The sequence below is a fragment of the Sminthopsis crassicaudata genome, chromosome 1, assembly GCF_048593235.1.
Source record: "Sminthopsis crassicaudata isolate SCR6 chromosome 1, ASM4859323v1, whole genome shotgun sequence".
Classification (NCBI taxonomy): domain Eukaryota; kingdom Metazoa; phylum Chordata; class Mammalia; order Dasyuromorphia; family Dasyuridae; genus Sminthopsis; species Sminthopsis crassicaudata.
This window is the reverse complement of record NC_133617.1, coordinates 325,785,555-325,801,195: the sequence shown is the minus strand read 5'-3', so window position 1 is coordinate 325,801,195 and position 15,641 is coordinate 325,785,555.

Genomic DNA, 15,641 nt, shown 5'->3' with positions numbered 1-15,641 from the left:
TTCTTCTTGAATCTATCCTGGAATCACAGGATATAGAAATAGAATGGGAGAGAACAAGCCCTCTCCTTCTGCAAAGAAGAAATCAGGTTCAGAGTGGACAATTTGCCCATGACCCAGGATCAAATAGGTAGCAAGGACTGTTGGCAGGATTTGAACTCATGGTCTCTGATTCTGGGACAAATATTCTTTTTTTTTTTTTTTTTTTAAACCATATCACAATCTTCTGTGCAGCTGCATTAATATTAATAATTAAATATTTTCCCCAAGACTCAAGTCACTGACCTGTCACTCAATTATTTTTAGGGACTTTCTTTTGCTTTTAGAATAAATACAAATTCCTAAATTTGGCCTTTAAGATTCTCTAAAATCTTAAAGTTACCTTTTCTTCCAAGTTAATTTCTAAGCAATTCTATATTTTGCTGATAGCTGTTCTCTGTATTCCTATTCCTGTCCAGAGGCTACCTCTTCAGTCTGGAATGCATTTAGTCTTTTTTTTCAGTCTTTTAGAATTATTGTCTTTTGAGGCCTGGAGGGAATTATGTGAACTGATTCTAAGTGAAATGAGCAGAACTAGGAGATCATTATACACAGCAATAAGACTATGTGATGATCAATTCTGATGGATGTGGTTCTCTTCAACAATGAAATGATTCAAGCCAATTCCAATTGTTTACTGAGGAAGAGAACCATATACACCCAAAGAGAGGACTGTGAGAGCTGAGTATGGACCACAACATAGCATTTTCACTCTTTCTGTTGTTGTTTGCTTGCATTTTGTTTTCTTTTCCATATATTGAATATAACATATTTTAAAATATTTAACATGTATTGGACTACCTGTCATCTAGGGGAGGGAGGGAGGGGAAGGAGGGGATAATTTGGAACAGAAGGCTTTGCAAGGGTCAATGTTGAAAAATTATATATGCATATATTTTGTTAATAAAAGCCTTTAATTAAAAAAAAATTACAACTTGGGTGAAAAAAAGATCCCCTCCCCCTAAAAAGAATTATTATCTTTCAAACGTTCTAGCACCTAAGATATTTTACTAAATGTATGTACAATTGAAGATTTAATTAAATATTCTTCAAATGATAAATGACAAGTCATGAGGTCACTTTCTTCTTCCCTCTTTCCCTCCATCCCCCTCCTCCTCCTCTTCTTCCTCCTTCTCTTCTTCTTTTTCTTCTTCTTCTCCTCCTGTCTCTTTCTCTCCCTATTTCTCTCTCTCTTTCTCTCCCTATTTCTCTCTCTCTCTCTCTCTCTCTCCTCTCTCTCTCTCTCTCTCTCTCTCTCTCTCTCTCTCTCATTCTCTATCTCTCTCTCCCTTCTGTTTCTGTTTGTCTCTCTCTATTTCTCTGTCTGCCTCTGCCTCTGTCTCTATCTCTGTCTCTACTCCCTATTTTCTCTGTCTGTCTCTCTCTCACTTTCTCTGTCTCTACCTCCTTGTCTATTTCTCTTTGTTTCTGTCTCTCTGTTTTTGTCTTTCCCTCTCTCTCTCTGTCTTTCTTTCTGCTGTCTCTGTCTCTCTCTTTGTCTCTGTTTCTGTTTCTCTCTCTTCCCATTTCTCTTTTTCTGTCTCTTTCTTTCACTCTGCCTGTCTCCCTCACTGTCCCTGTCACTCTGTCTCTCTCAGATTTTATAATTACTATCTTTGTGATGTTTGTTCTTACTTTCCCTCTCTAGGTCTCATTTTCCTTATTTGTAAAATAAGGAGCTATGCTAGATAATCCCTTCTAGCTCTAAATCCTATAATCCTATTATCCTATGCCACTAAGGAAGGGAGCACTCAGTAAATGGTTCTTATTTATGGCCATTTTGCGTGTATACTTTTTTTTTTTTTTTTTTTTTTTTTTGTGCCTTCAGGCACAGAGAACCCATTATTCTAGAGTATTTACAAAGTTCTTAGGCAAATTGAATCTTTAGTTACTTTAGAAACACACGTGATAAAAAACAAATATGCCAAAATGCTGTTAAATCATCAAAACTCATTCTTTGCTTTAGGGCCAGGTTCAATAAAACAGTTAAGGGACTCACTCAGCAACCTGGTGGGAGAATGGCTTTAATGAGCTGGAAAATCAGAATGAATAATACAACATGAAAGAGACATGTTTAAGTAAACTTTTCAGAAATTTCAGCTACACACACACACACACACACACACACACACACACACACACTACAGCACTCATGCGCATCCACACACATTCACCCATTCCCTAATGCTATCCCTATACACATCTCTTGTTATTTACTTCAAATCTAGGTAAGTTGTATAATTTACACAGAGATTGACCACTGGATTTAGACTCATGAAAGTTGAGCTCATTTGTTGCTCACTAGGTTGTATAACTTTGGGCAAGTGATTTAATCACTTTGAATCAGTTTCTCCATCTGTAAAATGTATATAAAGCCATTATACTAACTTCATAAAGTTGGTGAAAAGCCAAAAAGCTTTTGGAAGAATTGAATGAGATCTTGTAACTAAAACATTTTTGTAAAACCCTATGGAAATATAAGCTATTACTGTAATTCTGATATTTTTCTTTTTCAAAATACTTTATGGAGAGTCTTTCTCTAATCTTCAGAAAATCTTTGGGATGTAGAAAAGATAGTTTTTCCATATTTATAAAGGGAGGAATACAATACTTTTAAGTTATTCATCTGTTACGTCACAGGTAGTCAATTCTAATAAAGAAAAAAAAGCTCCAATAGCTCTTTTCTTCATTGCTTGCTGTGCTCAGTGTCATAGACTCTCTCTAAAGCAGATTCTGATCCAACTTGTTGGATTTATATAGAAGAACTATCATTTTCACATATGTATTTTTATCTCCTAAGTCTTCACCTCAGTTTCCTTCACAATGAAGTAATAGTTAACATTTATACAATGCCTATTATGTGCCAGATATTGTGCTAATCACTTTACAAATATTATTTGATGCTCACAACAATTCTAAAAGGTAAGTATTATTACTATCCCCATTTTCCAGTTGACAAAAGTAAGACAGACAGGCTAAGTGACTTGCTAAGGTCATACAACTGGTAAGTGTCTGAGGCTGCATTTGAAATTGGGTCTTCCTGATTCCAAATACAGCCCTCTATCCACTGAGCTATCTAGCTGCCTATGAAAGGAGTACATGGCCTTCTTGCTTTGGCATTTGATAGAGCTCAGCCTTAGTCATACACTCAGATTATTGATTTTTGTTTCACTTATATTACATACAGTAGCTTCCTATTTTACTGATTGGTTATTTTAGAATCATTGAAACTTAAGAACTATGTGGTTTTTCTGTCAAGCAATAGACACCTTCATAGCATTTTTAGTATTCTCCATTGAATTGAACTAGATGGTATTTGCATCTGAAATTTTGATTCCCACCATTACTATCCTCATCCCCTGATTATTACAGTTGCCCCCTTTAGCCCAATTGATCTCCTTACCTTGGTTCTTTTACTTGTTCTAATCCATCCTGCAAGATTAATGTTCCTAATGCACAGATTTGAAAATGGATGGAAAACAGAACAAGTTACTTGGTCTGGCATTTAAGTCCCTGAACAATTAGTCTCTAAACCACAATCCCACTCTTATTTCATGCTACTCTCCTGCTTCTCCTTTATACTGTCTCCAAACTGGACTATTTACTCTTTCATATGTGTATGTTCTCTTTCTCACCTCTAAGTCTCTACTAATCTACTTTTTAAAAATCAGCTCAAATGTCCCCTCCTTATAAGATATGCCTGGTAGAATGATTGAGACATATCACTTTGTATATTTCTTGTACATCTATCATATTTGGTTTTGTTATAGAATTATTACAAGTTCCAGGAATATAGGTATATTCCAGCTAGAATATAAGTATATAGAGAGCATTGGAGTATATAGAGTGTTAAGGAACGACTAGTACTTCTGTTATGAAGCTTGCCAAGCTCCTTCAGGGCTGCTCACTCATCTTTGAGGTCTACCTGTCACCCAATTCTCACCTGTGGTTCCAAGAAGCTGTAGTATATGTAGTGGCCACATCTTGGTCAAATTGTCTCCACAGATGGGCTAAACCAAACCTGGTGAGTAATGGATAGATTAATCTTAAAACTGTCAATAAGTTGGGGAGAGGAGATGTCTATTCCAAGCATGTAAAGACTTCCCCTGGTAGAATAGGCAGATGGATTCTAATGGCCATGAAGTTGATTAAAGTAGACAGTGTGGAGAACCGAGCATAGTCAGACACAGAAGACACCAACATCATCCACCATACCATGAGCCATCACTGCTATCTTGACTTTTGTCTTGTCAGTGGACTTCAATAACTCTGGAAAAGAGACTGGAGCTAATAACTTTGTTCAACTCTGTCTCACTTAAATCCAATTCACCCACAAATTAAGAAATTACCTGTAATGTCACTGGTCCTCTTCAAAAAATGAAGGACAAACAACAACAAGTACAATAATTTCTTTGAGGGTAGGTCTATGTCTTATTTATCTTTGTATTTCATCTGTTCTTACTATGGTAATTTATCCTTAGTCTTAGCTCAAAATGTTTTGAATTCAAAGTAAAACTTCTTAAAATACAGTTTCTCAAATGAAGGCAAAGTTGTAGGAGTACAAATAAGTATCTTTTAAAACTGGTAATTTATCAAGTTTTTAGGGGAAAAAAAAAAAAACTTAGTCCTTTCCCCCCTCAAGTTGTGAAAAATGTTTTGCTATTATTCATTTCCTGAATTTGGATTAAAGGTAGTGCTGTCTCCCTTCTGGCTAAAAAACTTCAGTGGCCTCCTAGTGCCTAAACAACGGTCTACAGACTTCTTTTATTGTGTATCTTCATTAGCAAAAATATTTGGAACATGTATCTCTAGCATAAGTATATTTTGTCCTTTATAAGTTATGTATATATTATTTTATTACTATATATATTATCAAAGAGACAGAAATTGAGGTTTAAAAAAATGAAAGATGAAATGATATTTGATCCAAGGCTACTGGAATTTGTAGATTAAGATAGTTTCATGGGTAGGCCTACACTTTAGGAATAGTAATTTAGAGTTATAAAATTAGAGAGACAGATGAACAAGCTGTTGAAATAATATTGATGAGGTGATGAAGGTCTAACAGGAGGATGGCTATATGAGTAACTTTTAAAAGATAGGTGGAAGAGATGTTATGGACTTAGAAGTCATAAGGTTTGGTGAATTATTGGTATATGTCAAGTAAAAAAGAGGGAGGAACTGAAAGTGACATGGAAGTTATGAACCTAAGTAACAAGAAAAAATAGTGAAGCCTTAGACAGATATAGGGAAGTTTGGAAGAAGAGAGTAGTTTGAAGGAAAGATCATGTAATGATCTCTGAAATGCAAATGGCAACCCATCCATGCCAGTTCATCCTATGTTACTGATTTGGTCCCATAGAAAATAAAAAGGGGTGAGGGTCTTTTACTTGCTGGTCATTGGATACTTGCTCCCTCAAAATCAACTAAGGGACCCTTGCTGTCATAAGAAAATGTTATATGGAACAAAGTAAGAGGTCATTATGAGGTGTGGGGAATTTTGCTCTTGGAATTGCTACAGGTGCATGTAGTGTCATAGTTGTAATAACTGCCATGAGAATCCAACTCCCTATCCTAACCAGAGGAAGTCATTAGTTAGATGGATGGGAATTAAAAGAGAAGGGTGAAGGGTGTAGTATAGTTGAGATAAGCTTATGATTGAATATAGGTATGATGTAACCCACCTGTTCTCCTTCTCAGTGGTTAATAATATTTTTCTTCCAGTTATGTGATGGCTTTTACTTTGGACACCAAACTCCTGACATTTAAATTCCTAACATTTGGTGCTCTCTACAATGGATTTCCCAACCTACCCTTTTCACATTTCTGTATCCTATTCTTTTCTAAATCCTCTATTCTCCAGATAATCCAGACCTCACTCTGTCACTTTACCACATTCTGGTTATCATGCTTTTTGTATACTTTTGGCCATAGTCTTCCCTATGTCTTTAATGTCCTTTCTTCCACTTTGTGCCTATTGAAATCTTACTCATTCTCCAAACCCAAACTCAAATCCCAGTTCTGCGATAGGTCTTCCTTGCCACCCCCCCTCCCCCCACAGAAAGACACCCTCCAAACCTCAAACTCCTTACTTTGCAACATACCTATGTGAACTGGTTGGACTGGGTTACATCTGAAGTCACTTCCAACTTTCAATTCTGTATTTCTTCAATGTATGTATTTCACAATAGTCATTTATGCTTGTACTTTATCCCTACACTAGATTATAAACTCTAGGAAGATAGATTCAGCATTTTATATCTCTCTCAGTGTCTAACATTGTATTGTGCACACAGAAGGCACTTAATCATTGTTTGTTTAATTAAATCGAAACATTCTGGCATCAATTATCACAACATTTCCTGGTGAACTAAAATCTAATAATGTTGGAAGTCTTTGAAATTTGGATTTGACATGCTAGGTAACTGGATTACTATTTTCACTTAAATACAAACTTTCATCTAAGAATCTCTAAATCCTATAGAGTCAAATGATAATATTTGCATTTTGATTCTTAGCATACTTGCTCAAGGCCACACAAGTTAGTGAAAAATCTAAAAGGTGCTTTTGTTTGTTTGAGCTCTGGGCTAGTTTTTTTTTTTCCTTTCCAGAGCTAATCATCACATTTTTCAGGACTAAACCAGAGGTATATAATCACTGAAAACTAAACATTTACTTACCATATTGTCTCTCAAAAATTTTGAGGTGTATACCTAGCACAGGGAAATTCAGATGGAATGATGGCTAAGTGATTGACTGAATGTCAAAGGATAATCAGTTGCTGGGAATATTATATAAGGGATCAGGTCAGGATTGGACTGTATGACTTATATGATGTCTTCCAATTCTGAATTTCTGACTTATTCTTACTTACAATAAGACTAGAAGTTTTAGACTTCTTCAATTTGGACCTATACTTTTGAAGTCTGTATGGGATTCAGATGATTTTTGATAAATTATTCTCTGTAATAATTGACTCATGTAAAACTTTCTTTTGTAATTATACTTCTACCCAATCTTAAGACAATTTTCCTGAAGGATGCCTTATGATTTTGTATTTTGTTCTATGTAAGGGCACATGACTCCTATTTTGGCTGAGAATTCTCTTAGACTGAGATGCAGTGGATGCATACATGAAGGAGATATAGGAGGATTCTTTGGAGGATTTAGAAAAAAGCTACTGATACAGACAGATATAGAATTTTTTGGAGACAATTTAGATTAAGTGACTTGCCCAGCTAGTAAATGTCTAAGGCTACATTTTAACTCAGGTCCTTCTAACTCCAGGGCCATTGCTCTATCCACTGTGTCACCTAGTTGTCTCCAACCACAGAATTTCAATAGCAGATTGGAGATCTCCCTAAAGTTATAGACATATGAGGATGTCACTCTCCACCATATTTCTGATTTCTAATCCTTGCAACCTTAGAAACTGCTAAGAGAGTATTCTTCCCCATCTATTAGTTATATCACTCTCACTCTGGTTGAGCTTTTAATATCTTGCTCCTAAATCAAATAGTTTATTTACTCTGATCCATTCTATTGTCTAAACTATGTACCTTCTCTAATTTCTATTTACTGTTTACCTTGATAAAGAAATATGCTAGCTGTGATGATCATTTGAGTAACCAGTATTTGGTGGAAGGGAGTTAACCTGCTGATACTAAACCAAGCGTTATTTTCCCCTTGAGAGTGCTTAGGAAAAATCTTTCATTCTAAATCACTGATTGTACCCCTAGACCATGATACTTGTTATATAGTGAATAGATTCAATTCTAACCAGATACCCCTCTTGAAGACAGTAGTAGGCTTGATTACTAAAGTGGTCCCAAATCCTTATATCAGATAAAACCCCTATATGTAAAATATATGCCTGTGTGATGATCCACACGGGACACTGCCATATATCCACAATATTTACATGGATAGATATATGATCTGGGATCTGGCTCATTCTTTCTCCAAGGAAAACTGTGATTTCTGATTTTGTGAAAAGCAAGAGGAAGATTGTAGCTGAACCACTTCAGACAGGATTCTCCAGGATAAAAGGTAGGAGATTGCTCTTAGCTGTCTTTTTGATTATTAGCACTGGAAATTACGGGCATTTAGGATCCTGGAATCCCCACAGGTCTATGGTTTAGGGGACATCTCCAGTATACTATTCAAAAATTTGCCTCTCTTGACTACCTCTAAAGGCCTGTAGCATGTATACTGTATTCACTGTTTCAGGAGCAGAAGCTTCTCAGTCAATCAGTATTCATATTCCCTTATCCCCCTGTAGCATCACAGGGATGTTTAATGGGAAAACTGAAGGCACAAATAATAGTCACAAAAAATGCATGTGGACAGAACAAAGAAATTAGAATCAATTATAATGACCAAATTTGGCCCTAGGAAAGAAATGAGAAAATGCATCATCCTCCCTGCTTTGCAGAGGTAGGTAACTCTAGGTTTGGAAAATTGCATATACCAGATAAGTTAATACATTGATTAGCTTTGTGTATTGTCTTTTCTCTATTTTTTCTACTTGTTTATTATAAAAAAAAAAAAATGACTTGCTAAGGGAGATATATCTATTTAGAAATGAAAGTTATATAAAACAAAAGATAATTAAAATTAAAAAAAAAAAACAGTACACCTAGCAACAAAGTAATCATAGGGAAGACTATTTATAATGATATGTATCCATTTATATAAACCAAAATTTTAGTATGACTATTGTTTCTTTTTTTATTATTATAAAAAAATATCACTAATTTTAACATTCAGCAAGTATATGAAATACATCATTCAAATGTGACACCTCAAGTCAACAGTCATTTGGAAGTCACAGTTCCTTAAAGATTGCATCTTTTATTGCCAGGGAAAACCCAGGAGCTAGCCCCTTAAAGCAGAAAATTTCAGCCCACACAAATCTTCACCTCTTTCCTTTGTGAGGCAAGATTCATCATCAACTCTTCCAACATAGTTGCATGGTGAGTAAAATAAATTCACTCAGTCATCCAGGGAACAAAGCCAACTAACCAAACCAAAGGAAAGAAAATGGGGAGCAAGGGGCAAAGTAGTCTGGACTGCTTTTTCTTGATGTGTTTTAAATAGTAAGTTATAAAAAATGGAATAAAACCAGAAGGTGATGACAAAATACTACTTGAACATACAATGAAAGGACTTTTCTCCTACTCTCTCACCCCGCCCCCCAAAGTGAATCACTTAGCACAACAACCAGTATTTTCTAGGTTAGCTGGAATATGTGGCCTAAAAACCACTCTCCAGGGACCAGAGCTTTGTAGCCTTAAACCTGATTTATTGGATCAAATGTCTAGTGTTTCTGACTGATTTTAAAAATGGAAATGAATCAGCAGAGTGTTCCTCTGAGATCTGAAGCTATTTTTTTTGTCCTCTTTTTGCATGAGTGATATTGAGATATTTAAATCAGTTGTGCAATATAACTTACAGTCAGAAACTTGATTTAAGCTTTAAAATTCAAAGCTAACCAGGAAATTGCTGAGCATTCTGGATAGTATAGACCCAGATTAAATTTAATAATTACATATTTAATTTCCGACTTGTCCTATGGAGAGGTCATAGATCAGCAACTCGAGGCATTTGTTTAAGGTCAATATATAATACATTCTGTTGGTGTCCTAGGAAGGGAACCTGGAAATACCAATGAAATAGATAGCTTTTGATCTTTGATGGAATGGTCAAAGGATAAGCTTTCTAGACTGAAACTTGTAATTAAGATGCAAAGGGTAAAGGGTGAGGAATAGAAGGGGGAGGCATTTCAGGGGATCTGAGACAATGAGGATCTAGCTAGTGTGTGTTACTTTGGTCATTACCATGTGACCTCCTAACCATCAATAAGCAAAAAAGCAAGTACAATGTCTTGTGATTTAGATTCTATGTGAATTTGAGAATTAATTATAAAATTATGGAATTTTAAAGTAATGGAGCTATAGATTTAAAGGTAGAAAAGAATTAAAGAATCCAACATTTCCACTTTACATGAGGATATTGAAGTCCTCTTAAGTTAAGTGAGACTCTGGTTTGTGATCCAAACTCAGGTCTTTATCCAATCCACCACTAGATTAAATTTAATTTGTCTGGCATTTTTCTTGTTTTGGTTTCTTGGAATTTTTTTTCTTAAATTACACTGAGGGTTGATTGGATTTCGTTTAGCAGCTGGACACAGTCCCACATACTTGCAATCTCAGAAACTGAGAAGGCTAAAGGTGGTACACTTTTTGATCTTGGGTGTTCTGAGATACATTGATTGTTCACACTAAAGCAAGAATGGTGAGCTCCCTGGAAATAAGGGGTCACTAGGCTGGTTAAGAAATGGAGCAGGCAGAGAGATAGGGAATAAGGATTTGTTAAGTTCCTGCTATATCCCAGGAATTCTGCTGAGGACTTTACAAATATTAATAACAATATATCATTTGATCCTTACAAAAACTATGGAAGACAGATATTGTTATCCCTAATTTGTAGTTGAGGAAACTGAGTCAGATTTACTCAGGGTCATATAGCCAATTAAATGTGTAAGGCTGGATTTGAATTCAAATCTTCCTCTAGGGAGGGATGAAACAGCCCTGAGTTTGAATGGAGCAGGTCAAAACTGCTGTTGGTCAGTAGTAGGACTGGGCCTGTGGAATAGCCCTTTTTCCTTTAGCCTGGGTAAGGAAGCCTGGTCTTTAAAAAACAACAAAAACAATTTAATAAAAATTGAGTAAGTGCTAACCTACACTGCATAAAGCATTGTATTAGCTATAGCATATCTAAAAACAAAACAGGAGAGAACAGAATGGTACATTTCCTGAAGGAGCTTTATCATTCATTCTTGCACTAAAGTTTGATTTCAAGATCCCATCATGAGTGGAAGGGACCTTGGGCTGTAGAGGGTTATTGTAAAGAAAGTACAAGTACTGGCAGATTTTACTAAGTTAAAAAGACCTCAGTGTTTGAGGGAGATCACCAATGGGATAGACAATCTTCCTGACTCCAGCAACTCATGAAACTGCCCCTAAAAGACAGAGTACTTGTGAACATTTTCTCCAGTGGAGAGGACTCACATTAACGAAATCATAGATCCCACAAGTACTGAAGGATACAGATGGGTGGCCCAGGAATTATTGTTCTTTGTTATTCGATCATTAAGTTATTAAGGAAAACAGTTATGCATTTTTAAAAAGGATGGATCTAGAAATGAAAGTCATCTGTATGCTTGCGTTGAGCTGGTCTATCCACACCAGGCTTTTATCATTCATTTGCCATTACAGCCGAGACAAACATTCTATTGTGGTGGATGGAAACAGAAGAATTAGGGCCTTTGTCTCTTTCATTAGTCTCATTTCTGTCAGTGCTTGGCCCTTGAAGCTATATCGAATGACAGGCTTTGGCTTCTCATGTGAAAATTGCAGCCATTGCTGCTATATTGTGGAGTCTCTTGTACCACCCACTCCTCTGAAAGTTGGCAGGACTGAGAAACTTGAACGGTTCTCCACATCATACAACAGATTTAGAGGTTCTTAATGCTGTAGAAGTAGGAGGAAAAACCTCAAAGGAAGTGTCAGAGCTGCCCATGCAAAAGAAAAAGGGCAGTTGGCCAGTTTAAGAAAAAAAAAAATTCTACACAGAGAATAGTCTACACAGGGAGCATGAGGATACTGCAAGAAGTTGGTTCTTCCATTAATATGCATATGTGTAGTAATACATAATATTAGTATATATTCTAAGAGTGTCCCCAAAACCTTAGTACTAATGCATACTAATATATTGTGATATACTACTATAGATTAAGTATTATAAACTCACAAACTGTACTTTTTAAGCACTAAAATTTTTGAGACACCATGCATGATATACTGTATTTTACATAATATAGTATGTATGCTAACATTAAGTTAGTATATATTTTAAACTATATATTCTTTTTCCCCCTTTTTTTTAACTAAAGCTTTTTCTTTTCTTTTTAAAGCTTTTTTATTTTTCAAACATATGCATGGACATTTCTTCAACATTAGCCCTTGCAAAACCCTATGTTCCAATTTTCCCCTCCTTTCCCCACCCCCTCCCCTAGATGGCAAGTAGTCCAAAACATGTTTAACATGGTAGAAATATGTTAAATTTAGTATATGCGTACATATTTATACAATTATCTTGCCACACAAGAAAAATCAAATCAAAACAAACAAAAAAAGAGAAACAAAATAAAATATAAGCAAACAGCAACAAAGAGTGAAAATGCTGTTGTGATCCACATTCAGTCCCCACAGTCCACTCTCTGGGTGTAGAAGGCTTTCTTCATCACTAAACCATTGGAACTGGTCTGAATCATCTCACTGTTGAAGAGAGCCACGTCCATCAGAATTGATCATCATTCTAAACTATATATTCATGTTACTATGTTTTGTACTGTATGATGTTAGTAACATTCTATTAGTGCATATTATACAATATTGAGGCAGCTGTGGAAGAACATTAGGCATGGGAAGAATGTTGGGCAAAGATTTGAATTCAAATATGGCATAATTTATTTATTTATTGTATACCTTAGCAAGCTGCCTAATTTCTATCTCAGTTCCCTCAACTGTAAAATGGAATCATAACAGCATCCACTTCTGTGGGTTGTTGTGAGTACCAAACATGATAAATGTGTAAGTGTTTAGCATAGTGTCTGCACATAGGAGGTGCTTAATAAATAAATTGTAAAATTGCATACATATATATTAATATCAGATCGTACTCATAAGTGTCAACTGTTAAATTTTCAGTGTGAACTTTTACACCTTTGACATTGACTAGTAAGTACTAAGAGACAGGCTGATATATTATTTTATTGATTATCTAGGCTTAATAAACTAAAGGAAAAATGCTTAATAATTCAGATTATACTTAAAAGTGTATTGTGTGAACATTTTTTTAAAAAGCCAGTTGTTAAAAATTTACCAGTACACCATGAATATCTTACAAACTATATTGTATTTATCATATATGAATTCTAATAGTATAAAGTAATCCATATACTTAACATATCAGTATGGCTAATATACTTGACAATATGTAACATGTTATAAAATATATAATACTTTGGTATATATTAGATTATAATACATGTGACTATAATATATATTATTATAATATAAAACAACTGGCCCAGGATCACACACAACCAATGTGTGTCAGAGGAGGGGCTTGAAAACTCTACATATTCAACATACATACATATTATTGAACATTCACCCAAACTTATCACTCACAAAAGACCTACTCAATGACTCATCTGAGTGTGGAAAATCTTGGAATCTTAAGAATGGGCCTGCAGAGCAATAGTTCTGACAACTCTCCACAAAGCAGGGATGGTTTTGCATATAAGCCTGGGGTCAAACTGTGTGTTTCACCTGAGGACTTGTTTAGGTAAGTTTGAAGAGGCATTTTATCTAAGATTAGATCATCAGTTAACAATTTTTTTTTTTTTTTTGCCCTAGCAACTGAAACCCAAATACCTATCTACTATGGTGAAGAGGAGTTGCAGAGGGAATGCCTGCCCACATGGATGAAATTACAAATCTTTCAAGTATCAGAGCAAGTATGCATATATTTCCCTCTTCCTTTTCCTGCCCCTCTTCCTCTTTGTATCTCTTTTCTGTCTTTCTTTGTGTGTCTCTCCTCTCCTCTCTTCTGTTCTTCTTCTACTTCTTTTCTTCTCTTCTTCTACTTCTTCTCTACTTCTTTTCTTCTTCTTTTCTTTTTTCTCTTCTTCTACTTCTTCTCTACTTCTTTTCTTCTTCTTTTCCTTTTTTCTCTTCTTCTACTTCTTTTCTTTTTCTACTTCTTTTATTTTTTTTCTTCTCTTCTCTTCTTTTCTTCTTCTTCTTCTTGCTCTTGTTCTTTTTTTTCTTTTCCTTTCCCTTCACCCTTTTTGTCTTTCTCTTCTTCTCTTTTCCCCTTCATCTCCTTTTCTCTCTCTCTGTCCATCCCTCCTTCCCTCCCTCAATCTCTCTCTCAACAGCATATCCTTGTTGTGGCTATCCTTACTATTGGGGAGAAACCCTATTTCCGGTCCCACTTCCATCACACATTATCTACATAACACTGGAAAGGTCATTTAACTCTTTAATATCTAAGTTAACTTTTAAAATTACATTCAAGTTGCTGACCTTTATAGAACGTGTTATACACTGGACACTGGACACTGGATACTGTTCACACTAACAAAACCAAGTTTCAAACAAAATCAAGATTCAGGATGAAGCATACACTTTTACATGACCAATTGGGAAGAGGGTTTAACTTAAATATGCATATTTCTTATAAGGGTTTTGTTTTTTCTTTTTCAGCAAGGCTTTGGGGTGTGAAGAGAAAAGAAATACTGTTAGCAGAAGTAGATAAATGAACAAACAAAAAAAAGAAAATCATAGGTCCAGACTAAAAAAAAAAATTGTACTTGTATATATTTTCACATGCATATGCAAATATTCATACACATCCAATAATTTTGCTATTAGAATTATTGTTATTGTTGAGTATAATGCAAATGAAGGCTGATGTTAGGCAAATTTATGAAGCAGATGATACAGAATGAAAAATGTCTGTTCTGGTGTTCCTTTGTTCTTAGATGTCTGTTGTTCAGGGCTCTTTGCACAGTGCCTTGACTGCCCAAGCTCTTGACTACTCTCTATCCCACTCCATCATTGATGTCTTCAGGATTAAGCTCATCAGGCATTAATGTCTGCTGCATTTGGACATAACTTAGTAGGGCCAGGGCTTTGGAGAACTATGCTAAGAGTGAACCCATGCTAAGAAGAGAGAGTTCTCCCAAAGTGTAAATGTTTGTATTTCTGTTCTTGTTTATTTTCTGATCAAAAATCCCTTTGTAAAAGCTAATTGATGGTAAGTTGTTAAATGGCACTCTTTGATCCAGCAATACACTACTTAGGTCTATATCCCAAAGAGATCACAAAAAAGGGAAAAGGACCTACATGTACCAAAAAAATATATATATATAGCAGCTCTTTTTGTGGTGGCAAAGAATTGGAAATTGAGGGAATGCCCATTAATTGGAGGATGGTTGAACAAGTTGTGATATACGAATGCAATGGAATACTATTGTGCTATAAAAAATGATGAGCAAGTAAATTTCAGAAAAACCTGGAAAGACTGGTAAACTGATGCTGGGTGAAGTGAGCAGAACCAGGAGAATATTGTGCATAGTAACAGTAACATTTTGTTATTTCCAACTAGGATTGACTTAGTTCTTCTCAGTAGTGCAGGGCTTTAAGACAATTCCAAAAGACTCATGATAGAAAATGCTATTTATATCCAGAGAAAGAACTGATAGAATCTGAATGCAGATGGAAGGAAAAACAACCACAAAAACCATACTCAAAATAGTATGCTTCCTTCTTTCTTCCATGTTTCTTCCACGATATGATTAATGAGGAAATATGTTTAATATGATTGCACATGTATAATATCAGATTGCTTTATGTCTTAGGGAGATAAGAATGGAAGGAGGAAACGGAAGGAGGGAGGGAGAAACGCAAAATCTTTCAAATAATGAATATTGAAAATTGTCCTTACATGTGATTGGGAAAAAAAGATAC